This window comes from Pteronotus mesoamericanus, unplaced genomic scaffold, assembly GCF_021234165.1.
Source record: "Pteronotus mesoamericanus isolate MK-2021 breed Mesoamerican mustached bat unplaced genomic scaffold, CSHL_Meso_final scaffold_651, whole genome shotgun sequence".
In the NCBI taxonomy this organism is placed as follows: Eukaryota; Metazoa; Chordata; class Mammalia; order Chiroptera; family Mormoopidae; genus Pteronotus; species Pteronotus mesoamericanus.
In genome coordinates this window covers 35,319,911-35,344,586 of record NW_026555325.1, presented here as the reverse complement: position 1 = coordinate 35,344,586, position 24,676 = coordinate 35,319,911, and positions in this window count along the sequence as shown.

The window sequence follows — 24,676 nt, the reverse complement described above, 5'->3', positions numbered from 1 at the left end:
GATTTACAGTCAATTTGTTAAAATATGTAGGAGCTATTTAAAAATAAATAAAACTAACCAAACAAAAGATTAGCAGCATTTTTAGAGCAAGCATTCTGGGTGACTTTATACACACATACCACTTAAAGCCTATAAAACATAGGAGTCCAAGGCAGGGGTCTGCAAACTACAGCCTGAAGGCCAAATTCAGCATGCTGCCTGTTTTTGTAAATAATGTTTTATTGGAACATAGTCACTCTCATTCTTTTACATATTGTTTATGGCTGTTTTCACACTACAACAGCATTGTTGAGTAGTTTTAACAGGGACTATATGATCTGCAAAGCCTAAAATATTTACTATCTGGCCTTTCACAGAAAAAGTTCGCCAGCCCTGCTCTAGGCCTTTGAATTGTGACATTGCATAAATAATTAAGCTCTTCTTATGATTCAGGAATGCTATTAGGTGTTGTTACTGAACATTGCTTGAAATAATGTTGATATTAAATGGCATTTCAAATGCAAAAGGATTCTAAAATCATCTACTAAAATTCTTATATCAATTGTACTGACCTTTAAGAGTTAAGAAACTACAAATGTTCAACAACTTCTTAGTAATTTGGGAAGCAGTTGATGGCCACCATACATTCTACAGTTGGTAATAACCTAGAATGTAAGCAAAAGATATCCCAACTATTACTTAAGGTGGGAAATATGTTACCATTTGGCCAGTTTTTGCAATTTGGGGCAAGAACCATAATCTCCCTGGGCTTTTGTTTTTTTATCTATGAATCAATGCTATGCATTAAATAATCTCTAGCATCTCTTTTAGCACATTCTCTAGTGTCCATATTCCTCTCAAAATGCAAGTAGCCCCCTTCTCCCCTCAAATCCCCTGCCGAAAGAAAAGTTTCTAGGCTCTCATGGGAATGCAGTTAGTCCCAGTTTTTAAACAGCCCTTGTAGGTAGATTTTAATTCTAGGCAACTTTGACCTGAATCTCAGGGGGAGTGAAGGAGAGATGATACTCTAAAATGAAGAGTATTAAGCACTCTCAGGCCAAATATCTTATCTATGTCTTTAAAAACAGGAGACTTATAGCCTGTAGACATGAGAAAGTGTTTCCAGACACAGAACAAATAAGGCATCAACTTTCCGCAAAGATTTTGAAGGGCAAATTAAGAAATGTAACTGATTATTTAAAAGCTTCTTTTTATATTAAAACAAATAAAGCCATGTTTCTGAAGTAAAACATTAATTTTAAAAGTAAAATACAACCCTTCAAGGGAATTTTGTTCATGAGAAAGGGGCCTCAGATTTTACCCCAGAGCCTTCCTCATTCTTTGTCCCATCACACAAAGGGCTGTTCAGTGTTCATGGTCCCTGAGGAACTTCAAGGGAAAAGTCAGAGAGACAGTACCTTATGGAAAGTGAATTCTCACTTCCAGTGTGAAGAATATCACTTGTACCTTTGAATCAGTGCACCAGAATTTATATTCAGACTTACTACTTTATCTGAAAACTTCTGACTAGCTCTGAGAAGTTTATGTCAACAATTTGTGTGTAAGTGAACATTCAGACTGGCCCAGATTTATAAATTCCCAGGAGTGTGTCTATCCTCTCCTGATTTTTCAATAAATTACTGTGGGTAGAATTCAAGCATCATACATCAACCAAATTATCTCTAAGTTCCCTTCCAAACAAGGGAGGCAGTGGGAGGAGGTGAGGAATGGAGTAGAAATAAAGCAGGAGGTTCTGCCACTAACTCTGGGTGTGAACCTAGTCAAGTTTAACAACTTTGGACTGTGGCTTCTTTATCTATGAGAGGTTGGAAATAGAGGCAGGCCAACATGTGTCAAATATGAAATTCTTAGTAAATTACATGTGCTATAAAAATGTTATTTGTCTTGTCTTCTACTCACTACTCTGTGTCTGGTTCAGGATACTCCTCTTATTTTAGTACAGAGAATAGTAAACACAATAAACAATGCAGGTATCAGAAAAATAACTTGGAACACAATAATTGAAAAAAAGGCATAGAATTATTATATACCTAAAGGAGCTACCATAATGAGACTCAACAATAATAAGGCTTAAGAAGCAAAGAAGTTTATGTCTCTCTCAGGTAACAGTCACAAGAAGATGGGCAGCTCTGTTCCACAGAGCCATTCAGATATTGAAGCAGATGACAGATCACCCTCTTCCACATGTAGCTTCCAAGGCCATTGAATGTTTCCATTCCAGCCACAGGGAAGGCAGAAGCCTGGAAGTCCAGAGCCAGGACTTCATGAGAAGCAAGACACTCACCTCATTTCCACCTACCTTCTATTGGCAAGAGTTTAACCACACATACATACCTAGCTACAAGGGGAACTGGGAAATGGGAAACCTCATCCTAGCCATATCTCCATCATTATGAAAGAAAAGGAGAATAGATTTGGGAGACAAGATAATCCTTATGATCATTGGAATTAAAGGAGGTGAAAGAGGCAAGTTAGTCAAGTTAGTCTGTTACTCCAAGTAAAAAATGTACATATATATATAAATGTTAATATTTTAATATTTCATTTTCATATCTAAAACATTCAGATAAAGATAAAAATTCTAATGATTATAAAACAAATTGAGGACTTCCGGCCAAGATGGAGGCGCAGGTAGATACACTTTGCCTCCTCGCACAATCAAAAAGACAACAACAAATTTAAAAACAAAAAATAACCAGAACTGCCAGAAAATCAAACTGTATGGAAGTCCGACAACCAAAGAGCTAAAGAAGAAACATTCGTCCAGACCAGTAGGAGTGACGGAGAGGGGAAGCAGAGAGGACGCAGGCAAGGCGGCGGCTGGAGGACCAGGCGTTCCCACATTTGCATGTGGATAAACGGGGAGGAACAGCTGGTGAGTGAGACAGACCTCACAACCCAGGGTTCCAGTGTGGGAAAAGAAAGCCTCAAAATACCTGGAGGTAAAGTTTGTAGGAGTTCAGCAGTGGGAGAAACTCCCAGCCTCACAGAAATGTTTATTGGGGAGACCCACAGGGTCCTAGAGTCTTAAAGGCAAGTCTTATCATTTTTCCCTTATGGGAGATATGCAGATTTTCAGACTTTCTAGCTCTTAGTCTCTTGGTCTCCAAAGTGGATATAAAACTTTTAATTCCTACCATAGCAAAGGATAGTTCCCATTTCTCCACATAGTTTCTTAAATGTGGTGTCATTTAGCATTTTAATGTTTGCTAAACTGATTGTGCAAAGGTACCTAAGTGCAATTTTAACTTGCATTTTCCTGATTAATGGTGAAGCTGAGCATCTTTTAATATGTTTCATTATCATTAGTTTGATCTATAAACTATTTATATCCTTTGCACAATTTTTATGTTGAATATTTGGCCTTTTTCTTGTTAATTTTAGAGACTTTTTATATATTTGATATTTTTAAGTACTAGGCATTAAATATCTCTCCTCCCGGGTGGTGGATTGTCTTTTCAATTTTAAAAACTGCCTTATTATGGAAGTCATCAAGCATTTACAATATAGAATAATATAATAAATCCCAATATACCCATCACCTAGCTTATCGATCTTGTTTCATCTACACCACCATCCTGTACTTCCCAACACTAGGATATTTAGAAGGAAATTCTCAGATACCAGATATTTAAATGTGATAGTCTGAGGAAAAGAATTCTTTGTAAACCCAGAATGATAATATCATCAGCCTAATAATACATTTAAAAAAATGCCTTAGTATCATCAAATTATTTGGTAAATATTTGAATTTTCCCAATTGCTTCCTAAATGTTTTTACAGTTTGTTTGTTTCAGTCAATATAAAAAAAACAATTAAAATCAATATCCAATAGTCAATAACTATTCAATGGCTGGTATGTCTCAAGTACATTTTAATCCATAGGTTACCTCTCCATCTTTTTTATTTTTTGGAAATATTTTTGTTATTGCTGAAGAAGCCAGTTTTTTTCTTGTGGAGTTCTTAAGTTTAGGATTTTGCTTTTTGAATCTATGTGGTATAGTGTAACATGTTCTTCTACTCCTTGTATCTTCTATAAATTGGTAGTTATACTGAGACACTTAAACAGACTCAATGGCAATTTTGGGGGCAAGATTACATCATTGATGGTGTAGTCTAATTCCATCAAGAGGTACATAACATCTAGTTGTCTTTTTTTGAGGTGCTAGCAGCCGTTAATGATCTTTGCCCAGATCTTTTCATTCAGGAGGGGTTGCAAAGTGGCAATATTTTAATGATGCCAATCCATCTTAATGTGTTAATTGAAATTCTTCTTTTAAAACACAAAAATTAGAGCAAAAGAAAAAGTCCCTTACAAACTATTAATAACGTGCAGTACAGTTCACATAGGAAAGGCAATAGAAATGCTATTCTCCAAATACTGTTTTCCACTAAACAAATGAAGGATCCTTGGATAAATGGCTCTCTCCTGATCTGGAACAGGAGATGTGTAGGGTGAGTCTACACAGCCTAACAGGGAGTAACAGCTAAGAGTCTGCTCACGTTGCATCAGTAGTGCTCAGGAGCCAACCTGAAGAGGTTTCCACTGACCAAAAATAGGGTCATTTGAGTGCTTGAAGAAAAAAATAATTAAAGGATTGAAACACAACTTACATATTAAAAGTTGTAAGTTCATAATGATACCAGACAGAAAACTCTTCATATTTCTAATGGGATTCTTCTCTGTCCAAATGTTTTTTAACCTGAATGTAGTCAGACTCATTCATATTTTCTTTTAAGTTTGTGCTTTATTATGTCTTGTTTAAGGAATCTTTCCTTACCTCAAAGTCATAAAAGTATTCTCCTAAAAAAAAAATTGACTTTCACATTTGTCTTAATCCAAACTACTTTTGTGTATGGTGTGAGGTATGTCTCAGAGTTAACTGGAGTCTTAAGAGAAAAAAATTGAAGAGAATCAGATAAGAAATCTTTGGAGAAATAGCAGATGGAATTTTTCTGGAATTAAAGTATAAATAAAAAGAAATTCATTCTTGGATGTATCATGTAAAATGCAAAACATCAAAAGAAAAATCTTAAAATCAGTCTGAGAGTAAAAAACAGTTACAAAGGAATGACAAACTGATAGTAGATTTACTAATATCTATATCAATATCTATAGTGAAAGCCAGGAGCCAGTATTTCTCTCAAGTACTGAGAGAGAGAAAAAAGTCAAGAATTGTGTAACCTACAAAATTACTTTTCAAGAATGAGACTTAAATAATGACAATTCAATTTAAGCAAAAACCAGGAGAGTTTACTACCAAAGACCTGCCCTAAAAGAGGTACTTCAGGAATAATGAAAATAATTCCATAATAATGATCTGAGATATGAGAAGGAATAATAAGGATATAAATGGTAATGATGTACACAATTGCTATCTGTTTAAATAAAAACAATAGTAATATCCAAATTGTGAGACTGAGAAAAGGACAAAACTGAAATACTGGAAAATCACCTGCATGACAGTAAGGGAAAGGGTACAATTTAAATAGTTCTAACGACCTGTATTATTCCAAAGGAAATTAAGATAAGAATTGTGTAACTTTAGGCTTTGTTCAATTAAATATATATAATAAAATTTTGAGGATAACCAATAAAAATAGATGGTATAAATCTTCTCTTTGTCAGCAGGGGGGGAGAATAGTGAACTGAAAGAGATACACATGAGGATAGACATATAAATCAAATGGAATAGAATGGAGAGTCCAGAGATTAACTCATGTTAAAATTGACTGTGCTGACGATCACACAACTCTGTGAATATACTAAAAATGATCAAAGTGTACACTGAATGAGTAAATTGTATAGTATGTTAAATTCCAATAAAGCCATTAAGAAATAAATAAAACAAAGAAAAATACAGAAAGAACATGGAGCCAATGCCATCAGAGCTCTTCCTCAACCTCTTTTCTCTGTTTTTGTCGCCATCAGCTGCAGATCTTTTTCAACATCGAGAGGATTCATGGCTAGTCAGGGCTTCCAGACTCCCACCTGCTTAATTCCACAATTAAAGAGGAAGGAGGCTTCTCTTTCTAGATTCAGTCTGAAATAACCCAGTAAAAGGCCTTGATTGGCCTGACTGAAGTATTGTTTCTGCTCTTTAAACAAATCACAGTGACCAAACAGATGAAAGATTATGATTGGTCAAGTTTTGGCCACTGGGGAAAAGCTGTTACCAGAAAGGAGAGGAAAACATGGAGGCGAAGGGGGAGAAAGAAGAGAAGGTGAGGAGACGTACTCTAGAAATCACTTGCCTATTTAGCCCCATCCTTAAATAATTTGTTTCTAACTCACAGCAAAAAGTCGTATTTGAAGGTTTCTAATGAAAACACTTGAATCTGAATGATGGACTCCAGCTCACAAGCCAACCTGTGGACGCCCAGTTATCTCTTACATGAACCTATTATAAACCTTGTGTTCAAATGGGAACTATTTTTGTGAGTATTACAAGATACATAAAGGTTATACAATTACATGATTTTGTCTGGCTTTATGATGACATTTATGTGACTGCTTCTTGGCAATGACTAAGGCCAGAGTTCCTCTGATAAATTAATTACCTTTTATACCACCCTTAATCATTCATGTACTTCAGGATTTACTTGTATTTAATTCGCCTCAATAAAAAAAAATCTTAATTTTTTCTTCAGCTTCACATTTATCTTGCTACTTAAAGCCAATTTTATCATTGGAAATTGCCAAAGTACAAGGATGAATGTCAGAGTGTCAAGGGTTTGTAAATGAATTCTGACAAGACAGAAAAGGTCAAAGCAGATTTCTTCAACATGTTCAAATGTGGTCCTGATTAAAGATTTTTACAAGGAGTATTTAGGTTATTTCTTAAAATGACTGCAGTATTCTGCCGTACTTGATGGATTAAATTTTTCGTGGAACTCTTCTCTCTAGGGTCCTCAACTTCTCCCTTGCTCATCTCTTCATCCTTCTGCTCTTGATTTAGATGTCATCTCTTGCAACAAATTTTACCAGGTTCCCCAAGATATAGCCTATTGTCTCTTCTAATATCCTCTCCATACTCAGTGTTTACCTCTATTATTACATGTATTACTGTTTTGAAATTACTTGTTGATTTGTGCAACTATGATTCTTTTCACTAAAGAACCAGTTTCCTGTGGGCAAAGACTGAACTGGACTAAAGTACCCCAGAGACTAGCACAGTGCCTACAAGAAGTAAGTATCTGCTATGCATTTGTTAAATTAAGAAACATTCTTCAAAACAATTCCCTTGTACTCCAAAAAGCGTCGAGGTCATGAAAGACTAAGAAACTATCACATGACTCTGATCCTGCACTGAATCCTGAACCAGAAAAAGAACATTAAAGAGACAATTGGCAAAACTTGAATAAGGTCAGTAGGTTAGTTCATGGCGTTGTATAAATATTAACTGCCTGGTTTTGATCATTGTTACTGGGTAAAAGTCATATGAGAATTCTTTGAATGATTTCTGCAATCTTTTTTGAAAGCCTGAAGATTAAATACATTAATAGGAAAAGAAACATGCATATATGTTGACTCATGAAGGAAAAGGAAGGGATGGCAGTAACGGATGGAGTTAGGGAAAAAGGAGGGGAGGATAGAGGGAAGGGAGAGTAGGAGTAAGGGGAACAAAAGCTAAAAGCTAAAAGCTAGCTGGCTTTTAGAAGTATAACTAAGGTAATAAAAGGAAAAATTTGAGAGTTTTCTAACCATAGGTGCCTCAAATGCCATATCATTACCGCATTCTTAGCAGCCTAATTAGGAAATGCTGTTCATGACCACAACCTTATGTAATCCTTTCTTTGCTGTTTACTCCTGAGCTTTGTCCACATGTTTTCAAATTATTCAGTTGGATTTAGCAAGTACTCCCTGAGTGTGCTATGTGCCAGGCACAGTGATGAGCCCTGAGGATTGATGCAAATGTGGTAAGATTTTTTCCTCATCCTCAGAGAGGAGCACAACCTACAGGGGAAATTGAAGCCAAAAGAAAGTGAACAGTGGCAGTACAGTGAGAAATGTGCAACTATTCCCACAAGTAACAAATCAAGAGGCAACACCTGAGGGTATTATGCTAAGTGAAGTCAGACAAATACCGTATGGTATCATTTATGTGTGGAATCTTAGAAAAGAAAAGGAAAGGAAAGAAAAAGCAAAGGGGAATGGGAAGGGGAATGGGAAGGGGAAGGGGAAGGGGAAAGGGAAGGGGAAGGGGAAGGGGAAGGGAAGAGAAGAGAAGAGCCCTGGCTGGTATGGCTCAGTGGATTGAGCCCTAGCCTGCAAACCAAAAGGTCACCAGTTTGATTCCTGGTCAGGGCACATGCCTGGGTTGCAGGCCAGGTCCCTGGCTGGGGGCATGAGAGGCAACCAATCAATGTTTCTCTCACACATCGAAGTTTCTGTCCCTCTCTTTCTTCCTCCCTTCCCCCCTTTCTAAAAAAAATTAGTAAGTAAAATCTTTTTCTAAAACTTTAAAAAAATAGAAGAACACAAAGAATAGATTGGTGGTTGCCAGAGGTGGGAGTTAGGGATGGGCAAAATGGGTGAAGGCAGTCGAAAGGTACACACTTTATTTTAAAATAAGCAAGTTCTGGGGAATGTAACATCCAGCATGGTGACTGTAGTTAATACGGTATTATATATTTGAAATTACTAAGAGAGTATATCTTAAAAGTTCTTATCACAAGAAAAATAAATTTATAACTGTACGGTGATGGATGTTAACTACACATATTGTGGTGATCATTATGTAATATACAAATATTAAATCATTATGTTGTACACCTAAAACTAATATAGTATTACATATCAATTATATCCCAGTTAAAGAAAAAGAGGATAACACAGGAAAATACTTACTTTCCTGGGAGAACAGAAGCTTCACAGAAGAGAGGATGCATAAGCTGGGTTTTGAAGAATAAATAGGGATTGACCAGTAGAAAAAATTGGGAAAAACATTCTATGCACAGAATGTATAAGATCTCATGGGTGGGAACCAGCAAAGTGAGTTCAGCACTGTTAAAATGAAAAGAGACCACAGAAAAATGAACTCTTTCTGAGTAGATTTATGGGGATATAGTTCACATATCATAAAATTCATCCATTTAAAAGGTACAACTCAATGGTTTTTAGTATAGTCACAAAGTTGTACAACTCTCATCACTATCTAATTTTAGAACATTTCATCAGCCCCCAAATTAAATACCTTACCCATTAGAAGTCACTTTCCATTCCCTACCCCAAACCCTGAGCAAGAGCTAATCAAACCTACTTTTGCTTCCACAGATTTGCCTATTCTGGACATTTCATATTATAAGTGGCTGCACCATTTTACATTCCCACCAGCGATATATGAGGGTTCCAATTTCTCCACAATTCCACAAAAATTGTTATTGTCTATCATTTTTTTTTATTATAGCCATCCTAGTGGGAATGAAGTGATATATTAGATTTCTAGGACTGCTGCAACAAATCACCACAAACTGGGTAACTTAAGACAACAGAAATTTATTTTTTTCACAATTCTGGGGGCTAGAAATCTGAAATCGAAGTGTAAACAATGTCACGCTCTCTCTAAAGGCTCTCAAGCAGGGGCGTCCAACCTGCAGCCCAAGGGCAGCTATGAATGCGGCCCGACACAAAATTGTAAATTTACTTAAAACATTACTTAGTTTTATTACTGTTTTACACTGTTTTATTATTTAGATATGTACATTTTCTATATTAGTGATCACAAATTTCAGACCTGCTCGATGATTTTAAGAGATTATCAAAAGGGCCACTGCATAATTAGGGTTATTACTTGAGGGCTTTTTTGCTTCTCTGTGGTGGCAGTTATCACAAAAATTATGCACAGACCTTTTTTTCGCTCATCAGTTTTTGTTAGTGTTTGTGTATTTATTGTGTGGCCCAATACCACTCTTCTCTAGTGTGGCACAGAAATGCCAAAAGGTTGGGCACCCCTGCAAAGGAAATGCTGTTTCATACTTTCTTAGGTTGCTGGTAGTCTTTAGTATTACTTGGCTTGTAGAAAAATCACTTTAATCTCTGACTCTGTTATTACATGGAGTTCTCCCTTGTTTCTCTGTATCTCTTCTCCAATTATACTTTATTAGGAAACACCCATCTTGACTTGATTACATGTGCAAAGACTGTAGAGTCAAACCTCGGTACTTGTCGGCTTCAGAACTTGTCAAACCCTGTGCTCGTCATATTTTGACAAAAAAAATGTTTCAGAACTCGGCACTTGCTTAGGACTCATTGCACCTATTAGAACTAGTATGAGCCAAGACAATGCCCATCAAGAGAAAATGTTTCATCATTCAGTATTCATTGGTGTCGGCACTCATCACAAGTTATAGAACTAATTAATAACAAGCATCACGGTGCCACTGTATTTCCAAGTAAGGTCATATTCATAGGTATTAGAGTTAGGACTTCAATATATGTTGGGGGGATGGCACAATTCAACCCACAAGTGGTCTCCCACTGTAGTCTCGATTTACATTTTCCTAATAGCTAATTATGTTAAGCATCTCCTCATGTGTTTATTGGCCATTTGTATATCTTTGGAGAGATGTCTATTCAAATCCCTTGTCCACTTTTAATTAAAATATTTGTCTTTTAGTTCTTGATTTGAAAGAGTTCTTTATATATTCTGGACCCTTACCAGTTCTATGATTTATAAATATGTTATTCCATTCTGTGGGTTGTTTTTCCACTTTTTTAAATTTTATTTTATTCCTATTTATTCTATTACAGTTGTCCTAAATTTTCCCCTTTGCCCTCCTCCGTCCTGCCCCATCCCCTGCGTCCACAGGCCTTCCCCACCCTGTCGTCCATGTCTATGTCATTCATACATATTCTTTGAATACTCCCTTCCCTTTCTTTCCACCCTTCTCCCCTACCCCCTTTCCTCTGGCAGCTGTCAATCTGTTCCCTGTTTCCATGTCTCTGGTTCTGTTTTGATCATTAGTTTATTTTGTTCATTAGATCCTCTTATAAGTGATACCATATGGTATTTGTCTTCCAGTGACTGGCTTGTTTCACTTAGCATAATAGTCTCCAGTTCCATCCATGTTGTCGCAAAAGGTAGGAATTCCTTCTTTCTTTCTGCTGCATAGTATTCCATTGTGTAGATGAACCACAGTTACTGATGAACACTTAGGCTGTTTCCAACACTTGGCTATTGAAAACAGCACTGCTATAAACATTGGGGTGCATAAGTTCTTTTGAATTGGTGTTTTGGGATTCTTATGGTATAATCCCAGCAGTAGAATTGCAAGGTCAAAAGGCAGTTCCATTTTTAATTTTTTGAGGAAATTCCATACTGTTTTCCACAGTGACTGTACCAGTCTGCATTTCCACCAACAGTGTACTAGGGTTCCCTTTTCTCCACAGCCTCGCCAGCACTTGGTTGTTGATTTGTTTATGATGACTATTCTGATCGGTGTGAAGTAGTATCTCATTGTGGTTTTAATTTGCATCTCTCTGATGGCTAGTGAGTTGAGCATTTCTTCATATGTCTATGGGCCATCTGTATGTCCTCCTTGGAGAGGTGTCTATTCAGGTCCTCTACACATTTTTTTATTAGATTATCTGTCTTCCTGGTGTTGAGTCATGTGAGTTCTTTATATATTTTGTAGATTAAACTCTTGCCTAATGTATCATTGGCAAATATGTTTTTCCATATTGTTGGTTCCCTTTTCATTTTGATGATGGTTTCTTTAGCCATGCAGAAGCTTTTTAATTTGATGTAGTCCCATTTGTTTATTTATTCCTTTATTTCCCTTGCCCTAGGAGATTTACCATCAAAAATATTGCTATGAGGGATATCTGAAATTTTACTGCCTATGTTTTCCACTAGCATTTTTATGCTATCATGACTTATAGTTAAGTCTTTTATCCATTTTGAGTTTACTCTGGTGCATGGTGTAAGTTGGTGGTCTAGTTTCATTTTTCTGCATGTAGCTGTCCAGCTCTCCCAACACCATTTATTGAAAAGGCCATTTTTTTCCTCCATTTTATGCTCCTGTCCCTTTTGTCAAATATTAATTGAGCATAGAGACAAGGGTTTATTCCTGGGCTCTCTATTCTCTTCCATTGATCTATGATCTATGTGTCTGTTTTTATGTCAGAACCAGACTGTTTCAATTATAGTGGACTTGTAGGATAGTTTGATATCAGGTATTGTGATACCTCCAACTTTGTTCTTCTTTCTCAAGACTTTTGTCACTATTCAGGGTCTTCTTTGGTTCCATATAAATTTTTGAAGTATTTGTCCTTGTTCTGTGAAATATGCCATTGGTATTTTAATAGGTGTTGCACTGAATCTATAAATTGCTTTGGGTAATACGGACATTTTAATAATGTCACTTCTTCCAATCCATGAACAGGGTATATGCTTCCATTTATTTTTATCTTCCTCAATTTCTTTCTTCAGTGTTCTATAGTTTTCTGAGTACAGGTCTTTTACATCCTTGGTTAAGTTTATTCCTAGGTACTTTTTTGTTGTTGTTCCTATGGTAAATGGGATTTTTTTTTCTTAGTTTCTCTTTCTGATAGTTCATTGTTGATGTATTAAAATGCCATCATTTTTTAATATTGACTTTGTATCCTGCTGTTTTGCCAGATTCACTTATTATGTCAAGCAGTTTTTTGGTGGAGTCTATAGGGTGTTCCACATAAACTATCATGTTGCCTGCAAATAATGACAGTTTCACTTTCTCTTTTCCAATTTGGATGCCTTTTATTTCTTCTTCTTATCTGATCACTGTGGCTAGAACTTCCAGTACTATGTTGAATAAGAGTGGTGAGAGTGGACAGCCTGGTGTTGTTCCTGATCTTAAGGGAAACACTTCAGTTTTTGTACATTGAGTATGATGCTGGCAAAAGGTTTTTCATATACGGCCTTTATTATGTTGAGGTATGCTCCATCTATTCCCACTTTGCTAAGTATCTTTTTTTTTATCATAAATGGGTGCTGGATTTTATCAAATGCTTTTTCTGCATCTGTTGACATGATTATGTGATTTTTGTCTTTCTTTTTTTATGTGATGTATCTTATTTATTGATTTGCGAATACTGTACCATCCTTGCATCCCTGGAATAAATTCCACTTGATCATGGTGTATGATCTTTTTAATGTATTGTTGGACCCAGTATGGTAGTATTTCATTAAAAATTTTTGCAGCTATGTTCATCAGAGATATTGACCTAATATTTCCTATCTTTGTTGTGTCTTTTCCTGGTTTTGTGATTAGGATAATACTGGCCTCATAAAAAGAGTTTGAGAGTCTTCCCTCTTCTTGAATTTTTTGTAATAGTTTGTGAAGCATTGGTGTTAGATCTTCTTTGAATGTTTGGTAAAATTCATCTGTGAAGCCATCTGGTCCAGGACTTTTGTGTGTTGGTACTTTTGTTTATTACTGCTTCAGTTTCACTAATTGTTACCAGTTTATTCAGGTTTTCTGCTTCCTAGATTGTATGTTTCTAGAAATTTATCCATCTCACCCAGGCTGTCCAATTTCTTGGCTTGTAGTTGTTCATAGTAATTTCTTACATTCCTTTGTATTTCTGTGGTATCAGTTTTTGCCTCTCCTCTTTCATTTCTGGATTTATTTATTTAGGTCCTCTCTCTTTTTTTCTTGATGAGTCTGGTTAATGGTTTGCCATTTTTGTTTTTCTTTTCAAAGAACCAGCTCCTGGATTCATTGATTTTTTGAATTGTTTTTTAGTCTCTATATCATTTAATTCTGCTCTGATCTTCACTATTTCTTATCTTCTTCTTGCTCTGGAGTTTGTTTGTTGTTCCTCTAGTTCTTGTAGATGTAGGGTTGGATTGTTTATTTGAGATTTTTCTATCTTTCTTAGGTAGGCCTGTATTGCTATGAACTTCCTTCTCAGTACTGCTTTTGCTGTGTCCCATAGGTTTTGGGTCATTGTGTGTTCATCTTTGTTTGTTTCTAGAAACTTTGGCTTCTTTCTTTATCTCATCGTTAACCCACTCATTATTTAACAACCTGTTATTCAGCCTCCATGTATTTGAATGTTTTTGAGTTTTTTTCCCAAGGTTGGTTTCTAGTTTCAAGCTGTTGTGATCTGAAAAGCTTCTTGATACGATATCATTTTTCTTGAATGTGTGAAGGCTTGTTTTGTGTCATACCATGTGGTCTATATTTGAGAATGATCCATGTGCATTTAACAAAAATGTGTATTTTGCTTCTTTGGAGTGAAATGTTCCATAAATATTAAGTCTATTGATCTAGAGTGTGAATTCTGCAATACTTTTGTTGATTTTTTTGGAAGACCTATTCATTGTTTACAATAAGGTGTTAAAATCCCCTACAATGACTATATTATTGTCTATCTCTTTCTTAAAGTCCTCCAATATTTTCTTTATACACTTACGTGCACCTACATTGGTTGCCTATATGTTTACAAGAGTTATATATTCTTGTTGGCCTACTTCCTTAAGTATTCTGAAGTGACCTTCTTTGTCTTTTGTTATTGACTTTATTTTGAAGTCTCTTTTGTCTGATATAAGCATTGCTACCCCAGCCTTTTTTTAAGTCCATTTGCTTGGGACATTTTTTCCCATCCCTTCACTTTCAACCTGTGTATATCTTTTGTTATGAGGTGGGTTTCTTATAGACAGCATATATGTGGATCATTTTTCTTATCCATTCAGCTATCCTATGTCTTTTTTTTTTTCCATTTACATTTAAGGTTATTATTGATAGGTACTAATTCATTGCCATTTTTTCCCTTTGTACCTGTGTGTTTCTCTCTCTCTCTCTCTCTCTCTCTCTCCCTGCCCCTCTCTCTATCTCCTCCTCCTCCTCCTCCTCTTCCTTCTTCTTCCAGTCCCTTTAGCATCTCTTGCATTGCTGGTATGGTGGAGATGTACTCTTTTTGCCTTCTTTTGTCTGAGAAGCTCTTTATTTCACCTTCCATTTTCAATGAGAACCTTGCTGGATAGCGTAGCCGTGGTGGCAAGTCCTTGCATTTCATTACCTGGAATATTTCTTGCCAATCCCTTCTGGCTTGTAGTGTTTCTATTGAGAAGTCAGCTGATAGCCTTATCAGAGCTCCCTTGTATGTTACTGGCTGTGTCTCTTTTACTGCCTTTAAGATTCTCTCTTTGTCTTTAAATTTTACCATTTCCATTGTAATGTGTCTTGAAGTGGGCCTCTTTGGGTTGATCTTGATTGGGACCCTCTGTGCTTCTTAAACTAATGTGACTTTTTCCCTCACCAAGTTAGGGAAGTTTTCCATCATTATTTTTTCAAACAGATTTTCTATCCCTTGATCCTTTTCTTCTCCTTCTGGTATCTCTATGATGTGAATATTTTTATGTTTCATGTTGTCTTAAAGCTCCCTTAGATTGTCCTGGATCTTTGTGAGTTTGTTTCATTTTTTTTGCTCTGTGTGTTTTTTTCCACCTTGTCTTCCAACTCACTGATTCAATCCTCCACTTCATCTAGCCTGCTCTTAATTCCTTCTAGTATGTTCTTCATTTCAGATATTCCATTCTTCATTTCCATCTCGTTCTTGTTTAATGTTTCTATGTCTTTTTTCATACTGATGTAGGTCCCGCTAAGTTCCCTGTAGTTTTCACTAAGTTCCTTGAACATCCTTATAATCATTACTTTGAACTCTATATCCAATAAGTTTCTTGCCTCAATTTTGCTTAGCTCTCTTTCTGGATATCCCTCCTTTTCTTTTGTTTAGCAGTTGCTTCTGTGTCTCCCCATTTTAATTGTCTCTTTGTGTTAGATTGATTTGTAAGATGTATTAGATTGATTTGCTCTGACTCTCTGTCTTGTGGAGTGGCCTTGTGTGTTAGGACTCCTATGGGACCCAGTGGTGCAGACTCTTTGATCTCCTGATCTAGTTGCTCTAGGAATGAACTCTGCATGGGTTATGTAGACTCTTCTGTTGTATTTGGGTCCTGATTATCACTGGCCCATTCATTACTGGGAGCTCCCCTCCCTTTGACTGGCTAAGAGGCTTAACTCCCACCACGTGTTGTGTGCTGTTGAATAGGTACTGGCAGAACAAAGCAAAATAACACAAAACAACACCAAAACATAAACACCCCTGCCCACCACAGCAATATCAACAAGAGAGCAAAGAATAATGGAAGTGAAGAGAGAAATGAAATAGTAGGTAAAGGGGGAAGGCGGAAAGAATATAAGACCACAGGAAAGAAAAGTGATTATGAGAGGAGAAAGAGGAAGAGAGCTACTATTCATAATGAATTGAAAGAGGAAAATGGGGTAAAGGAACACAGTTAAAGTAACACAAATAGTAAATGGATAGAGGAAGGGAACAGTGGAGTACTCTTAGAGTAGAATAGGAGATATGAGAGAAAAATTAGAGCACCAAAAATAAAAGAAAAATAGATAAAAAACATAAATAAAATGGCTGAAAAAGAAAAAATAGTTGATAATGAAAAAAGAACCAAGTGGGTTTGTCTTAGCACAATTTAGATCTTTGCCCTCTGGTTTATCCCTTTGGATACCTCTCTAATGTCTGTGTCTGGCATAAGCCAATATCTGGTGCTATCCATGACTGGCTCTCAGCCACCTCTTTGAAGCTACATGTGTCCCACAGTTTGTGGCTGATTCCTCCAGCTTTGGCTGCCCCCAGATTTTGCCAAACTGCTCTGCAAAGCTGGCTTTTATCGGCACTGGGTCCAGGGGTGTGTCAGCAATTGTCCCAAGTCACCACAGGATCCACCTCTGCAAGTCTCTGCCTGCTGGCCTGCTGTCAACCTTAACCTAGTTGCAGATCAGGCTGTTTCTGGGAGGGTTTCTGGCAGAAACAAGGGGCTGTGTTTCCTGGATCTCCCATGGCAGGTGCCTTTCAGACTTCAGAGAAGATGATGGGTTTGTTCCCCCTCCCCTGAGCCACTAGTCTGAGTCTGTCCAGGATTATCTCCCTGTACTTGGCAGAGTGAGGCCCTTATTAGGGTTCCTGAGCTCAGCTTTTGGTCAGATGCCTGAAGAGTGTTTCTGTGGCTCTCCCATGAGAGGGGAGTACCAGTCTGTTTCCCAGGATACTGTGTGGATTGGCTGCACCATACAGCCAGTGTCTGACAACCCTTAAGTTTGTTTCTGTTGCTGTCTCCTCAGCAAGGGTTAAGATGCAAGATGGGCGAGAAGGCACAGGAAAAAGAAAAAACAAAAACTTAACACCAAGACAAGGCAAAACTGACAACAGAAGAAAGAAAAAAAGAAAGAGAGAGAGAGCAAGGAAGGAAGGAAAGGAAGGAGGGAGGGAGGGAGGGGGGAAGTGCTGAGTGGAGCAAACAGGTTTACAGAGATTTCCAGAAGGTTGGGGGAGTGGTATTTCACAGGGTAAGGTGATTGATTGTCCCCAAGGAGGGGCTGGCTCTCCTCAAGAGAGATTGTTGTTGTGGAGCCCAGGTATATCAGGGCCTGAAAATCCCACAGCCACTCCCCCAAGACTCTCCCCAGTGCCTCCCACTCCAGACCATCCTCACATGACTCCAGACTGCACCACTCTGCCTTCACTGGAGCCTAAGATGGGTGGCCACACACACAAAATCTGTGCTTTGACCCTTTAAGGGAGAAAAAAATGGTGGATTTCTCTCCAGCAGTTTTTGTCTCTGCCCCCAGGGAGAGAGCCCAGTTATGTGTAGGAGCTTTCCCCCATCTGGCTGACTAAGGGGCTCAGCCCCCACCATGACCTCCTCTGCCTTGAAAGGGTTTCTAAGTTTGGACTGAATCCCCAATTGGGGCACATACAGGAGGCCACCTACCCACACTTCTCTCTTATACCCATGCCTCTTCCCCTCTCTCCCAAATTGATAGATTATATCCTGTATGCATCGTCTTCTTTCAGGTTTTATATCATCCTGTTGGGGTGGTGGAAGGAAGGGGAGTCCAGTGGCTATATTATAACAGAGCTGGGCTGTGGGTGCTCACGCTGCTTCCCTCCAGTGAGTCAGCCTCCGGCTTCGGCTGCTGAGCTGCTGCAGCTGCACTGTTACTCTCTAAGGGTGGTCTCTGCCACCAGCCTCTTCAGTCAGACTCTGCCCTGTTCATGGTTCCTGTGGTGCCCTGGGTTGGGGAGGCAACAGCTCCCTCCCCAGTAAGTTCCACAGTTTCCAGACCCTGGCTCCTGGCAGCGGCAGGATGTGCCTGGCAGTGGCCCTGCTTTGGGCAGAGGGTACTGAGACAAGTCTGGGCACCCGCATGCAGAATATCTGGACACTTTTCCCAGATAGCATATTTTAAAATCCTCAGAATGGCTCCTGCCACAAATCTGCACTGCCAGAGGCGCCGGGCTGGGCAGCGGCAGCTGTTTTGCTAGGAGAGCCTGGGCCACACTTTCTCACGTGCCCACACACTCACCCGTGTACACATTCACTCACACTCAGCTGGATTTTTGAGTTGATTGCTCTGTGGTTTAGCTGCGAGACTAGTGCGCAGCTGGGAGCAAGTGGACCCCTGTTTTTTCACTTTTTGATGGTGCCCTTTGAAACAAAAAAAAAATTTAATTTTCATGAAGTCCAATTTATTTATTTTTTATTTTGTTACTTGAACTTTGGTATAATATCTAAGAAATCTGACTAATTCAAGGTCATGAAGAATTTATGCCTATGTTTTCTTTGGAGAGTTTTGTATTTTATATCTTACATTTAGGTTTTTACCAGTTTTGAGTTAAATTTTGTGTATGGCATGAGACATAGATCTAAATGATTCTCTTGCATGTGAATATCCAATTATCCCAGCACCATTTGCTGAAAATAATATTCTTCCCCCGTTAGTTGTTAGGACACTTTGCCAAAATATGAATTGGCCACGAACATACAGATTTGTTTCTGGACTCTCAATTCTATTCCATCAATCTTTATATCTATGCTTATGTTAGCATAAGGATACTTTTTACTATATAGTAATGTTGATTACTATAGCTTTGAAATCAAGAATACTGAGACCTCTACTTTATTCCTAGTTTTAATAATTTCTTTGGTTATTCTGAGTCTTTTGCATTTTTATATGAATTTTAGGAACACACTGTCAATTACTGAAAAAAAAAAACCCAAAAAATTTTTATAGGTATTATGTTGTATCTGGAGATCATTTTGGAAAGAATTGCTAACTGAACAATAGTAAGCCCTTCAATCCATGTACATAGATGTTTTTTATTTACTTAAATATTCTTTAATTTCCTTCAACAATGTTTTGCGGTTCTCAATATGCAAGTCTGACTTTTTTGTTAAATTTACTTTGAGTATTTTACTTTTCAAGTTATAAATGAAACTTTTCTTAATTTCATTTGCAGATTGTTCATTGCTAGTATATGAAATAAAATTGATTTTGTGTATTGATTTTGTGTCTTGCAACTTGCTGAATTCATTTATTAGTTCAATAGCTTTACTGGACCCATTGCATTTTCTACATAAAAGATCATGTCACCTACAAATTGAGATACTTTTATTTCTTCCTTTCCAATCCAGGTGCTTTTTATTTCTTTTTCTTGCCAAATTGCCTTAGCTAGAGCCTCTAGTACAATAACGTTAAATAGAAGTGGTGAGAGTAGACATCTTTGTCTTTTTTCTAATTTTAAGAGGAAAGCATTCAGTCTGTCACCACTAAGTATGATGCAAATATTTGGGATATTTTAATAGATTTCCTTAACCAGGTTGAAGATGTTTCCTTCTATTCCTAGTTTTTTTAGTGTTTTTGCCATGAAATGTTGTTGGATTTTTTCAAATGCTTTTTGTTCTTCATTCTATTAATGTAGTGTATTATACTGATTGATTTTTAATATGTTAAATCAAACTTGCATTCCTGTGGTGAATCCCATTTGGTCATGGTGAACAATTCCTTTTATATATTGTCAGAATGAATTTGCTGAGTTTTTTGTTTAGGCATTTTACATCTATATCCATAAAGGGATATTGGGCAGTAGTTTTCTTGTGAACTCAGTTGATATGTGGGTAACACTGGTCTCACAGAATAAGTTGCAAAGTGTTCCCTCTACTTCTGTTTTTTTAAAGCGTTTGTAAAAGGTTGGCTTTAATTCTTCTTTAAATATTCAATAAAATTTATCAGTAAAACCATCTGGTCCTGATCTTTCTTTGTGGAAAGACTTTTTGATTACTGATTCAGTCACTTTACTTGTTCTAGAAATATTCAGATTTTCCATTTTTTCCTGAGTCTGTTTTAATAGTATGTAAATTTCATTTAGGTTATATAATTTATTGGTACATAGTTGTTCTTGGCATTTCCTTATAGTCCTTTGATTTTTATTTTTTAAGGTCAGTGACTTTCATTTCTGATTTTAGTAAGCTGAGTCTTCTTTTTTTTTTCCTTATTTAGTTTAGTTAAAGGATTGTCAATTTTGTTGATCAATTCAAAGGACCACTTTTCAGTACCCTGATTTCCTCTATGATTTTTCTATTCTCTATTTCACTTCTTTCTGCCCTATCTTTATTATTTCAATACTTCTCCTTGCTTTGGGTTTGGTTTCCTCCTCTTTTGCAATGTCTTAAAGTGAAAAGATATTTATTGAAATCTTTTTTCTTTTTTATTATAGACATCTATGGCTATAAATTTTCCACTTAGCACCACTTTAGCTGCATTCCATATGTTTTGATATTTGTGCTTTTATTTTCACTAAACTCAACTATTTTCTAATTTTCTTTTTTATTTCTTCTTTGACCCAAATATCCATGTGTTTGTGAATTTCTCAAAGTTCTTTCCATTGATAATTTTTAATTTCATTCTCAAAATATTTATGCTGACTGAAATCAGACAAAAATGAGTACAGACTGTGTGGAAATTATTTTATAGTAAAGTTGCAAAGTCTAAAGGCCAATAATGGCTTTAAAAACATTTATTGAAGTATAACTGGCACACGATAAACTTCAGGTATTTAAAGTATATAACCTGGTAGGTTTTGATATATGTACATACCTGAATCCATCACCACAATCAAGACAGTAAACCTATCCATAATCCCCCAAAATTTCCTTGTTGTCCCCTTATAATCCCTCCCTGTCCAAATTGCTCCTTCTACTGCAAGCAACCACTGATCTGCTTTCTGTCACTATTTATAATTTTGTGTGTTCTGTGTTTTATATGTTTGATATATTTAGCTTTTCCATTTCTTCCTTTCTATATACAAAGGTTGATTTATTCAGGTAATTAGAAATTGTTCTAACGGAATGTTTCCATAAAGTTGTAATAGAATAGTAATTTAGTCTATAAACTTCATAATATCCCAACTAAAAAGTGTATGGAAAGTATACCTAATGTGCTGATTTACTACTCATAAAACTTTTGTGCACAGATGATCTCAATTTTTAATAAGCTGTCTTTCCAAGCTCTGTATCCATGTCTAAGCTATGTGCTCTGTTCTTGGATCATATTTTCTCAATGAAATGATATTGTAAATGCTAGATGAGTACATAGGCTTATTCTTCAAATCCTCTTACAGTATAACCACAAATCCAACCTTGAAAATAAAAAATAAAAAATTTTTCTTGAAAACAAATTATTACTAATAAAGAAAATAGTATTTAATCATAAAAAGGATTTCCTGTTCATTTAACTCCAAGCTGCCCCTCTACAACTATGTGTAGTTGGCAACTTGTATACAGAAGTTGGAAAGGTCAATGGAAACTTCTATAGAAATCCTGAAGGAGACTTCTAGACACTTTCAAGAGCTTTGGAGACTAATAAGGAAAGTTCACTATTATTTCTCTTCTTTTATTTTTTCTTCTTGTATTGATCCTAGAGAGAGGGGAAGGGAGGAATAGAGATGGAGAGAAACATGCAAAGGAGAGAAACATGGATACAAGGAAGAAACATCAATTGGCTGCCTCCTGCCCCCAACCAGGGACCAAACCCACACCCATGCATATGCCTGCCCAGGAATCAGATCAGTTTTCAGGATGACACCTAACCAACTGAGCCTGGGCTGATTATTTATTATTTCTAAATCCACTTTTAAGTATTACTTTCTTCATCTAATCTCATGAGGATAATTGGTAAATATTATTTTCCAGAGTCACAATTTATTATTTAGCTTTGCTTCACATGTTACAGTAAGAGTTTCCTTTCCCTGGAATTTGGGGTACATAATGCTTCAGACCCCTTTTCAAGCCCATTTAACCCAATATGAAATCCAACTATAGTAAAAAAAGAGGGCTATCTCTTTCTATTTTTTCTTGCCCAATAATTCTCTCAGGGCTAGATTCCTTTGTACAATTCCAGCATAATCAGTATGCTTTCTTTTTCTAATTATATTTTACTGATTATGTTATTACAGTTGTCCCAATTTCCCCCCTTAGCCCTCCTCCACCCAGCACCCCCCTCTTCCTCAGGCAATCTCCATACCATTGTTCAAGTCCATGGGTCATGCATATAAGTTCTTTGGCTACTCTATTTTCTATACTGTATTTTACATCCCTATGTAACTTCTTTTCTGTAACTGCCTATTTGTACTTCTTAACCCCCTCACCTCTTCACCTATTTCCCCACATACTCCTCCCATCTGGCAACCATTAAAACGTTCTCCATATCCATCATTCTGTCTTTGTTCTCCTTGTTTGCTTAGTTTGTTTTTAGGTTCAATTGTTGATAGATATGTATTTATTGCCATTTTATTGTTCATAGTTTTGATCTTCTTTTTCTTAAATTAAATCCCGTTAACGTTTCATACAATAATGGTTTGGTGATGCTGAACTCCCTTAGTTTTTTCTTGTCTTGGAAGCTCATTATCTGTCCTTCAATTCTAAATGATAGCTTTGCTGGGTAGAGTAGTCTTGGCTGTAGGTGCCTGCTTTTCATGACTTTAACTATTTCTTGCCAATCCCTTCTATCCTGCAAAGTTTATTTTGAGAAATCAGCTGACAGTCTTAAGGGAACGTCCCTGCAGGTAACTAACTACTTTTCTCTTGCTGCTTTTAAGATTCTCTTTTTATCTTTGACCTTTGGCATTTTAATTATGATGTGTCTTGGAATGGGCCTCATTGCATCCATCTTATTTGGGACTCTGTGTGCTTTCTGAACTTGTATATCTATTTCCTTCACCAGATTAGGGAAGATTTTTCTTTCATTATTTTTTCCAGATAGATTTCTAGTTCCTTGCTCTTTCTCTTCTCCTTTTGGCACCCCTAAGATGTGAAACTTGGAACGCTTGAAGTTGTTCCATAGGCTGCTTACAGTATTCTCATTTTTTGGATTCTTTTTCTTCTTGTTGTTCTGACTGGTTGTTTTTACTTCCTTGTGTTCCAAATCATTGATTTGATTCTCAGTTTCATCCACTCAACTGTTGTTTCCCTGTAAATTGTTCCTTATTTCAGTTAGTGTTTCCTTTATTTCTGACTGGATCTTTTTTATGCTGTTTAAGTACCCAATGAGTTCCTTGAGCATCCTAATAACCAGTATTTTGAACTCTGCATCTGATAGATTACTTATCTCCATTTTTTTTAGTTATTTTTCTAGAGTTTTGATCTGTTCTTTCATTTGAGCCATGTTTTGTTTTGTTTTTTTCGTCTCCTCATTTTGGCAACTTCCCTGTGATTGTTTCTGTGTATAAGGTAGAGTTGCTATGACTCCCCATCTTGGTAGCATGACCTAATATTGTAGCTGTCCTGTAGGGTCCAGCAGCACAATCTTCCCTATCACCCAAGATGGGTCCTCGAGGTGCACCCTTCATGTGTGCTGAGTACACCCTCCTCTTGTAGTTGAGCCTTAGTTGCTGTTGGCAGGTCAATGAGTGAGATTTATCCAGCCAGTGAGCTTCAAGGACCGGCTGCGACCACTGACCACCAACCTCCGCCCTCCATGGAGGATCAGCTGTGCAGAAGCAGGGTGGTGGTGCTCTGACATGGTCTGTAGCTGTCCACCAAGTGTGCAGGCTCTGGGGTTTCCCTGGCAGTGCAGGCCAAGGTCAGCCCCAACCTGTGTTCTGCCCAGGCAGGGCCACCCTGAATGAGCTATAAAGCAATCTGAGATGGCTGCTACTTGTGCTTGTCTTGGAGATTCCCAGGCAAAGCCAAACTGTGAATCTAGGCTGGCTGCTACTAATGCCAGACCTGGGGCTACTTAGCTGTTGCTTGTTTGGAAGGATTTAGGAAGTTGTGAAGCATGAGCTAAGACCAACCATTCATGTGGAAATGTCATAGTTAACAGTTTGGATGAGCCCATAAGTTGGGTGGGACAGAGTCTCAGGGGATCTCCAGGGTGGGACAAACAATGTTAGCCAGATTGATGGAATCTCAGATATGGCCCCTGCCTATCAGCTCTGTGCCTTTGTGAGGGGAGGGCTCAGAAAAGTGACAATGGCCTCTGCCTGCCTTTCTGTCTGGAGTAAACTGTCCCCCAGCTCGCACTTTGATATCAGATACTTAACTTCCTCCCTGTATGCCAATGGTGTCTTTCAAGCCACCGCCAGTGGGTCTGGAGCTCAGAGGGAGTGTGTCTGTGTAAGTCCGTATGTGGGTTCTTTAAGGGGAACTGCATGGGACTCCAGAAGTTTCTTCCACTGACTCAATCCCTTCTACTTTTGCAGCCAGAAGTTATGGGAACTTATCTTCCTGGCACTGGAACACTGGGCTGTGTGGGGCTGGGATCCTTGCTCCTGAGATATCTCTCCCAAATTTTTATCCTCCACACGTGGGTATGGAACCAGCCCATT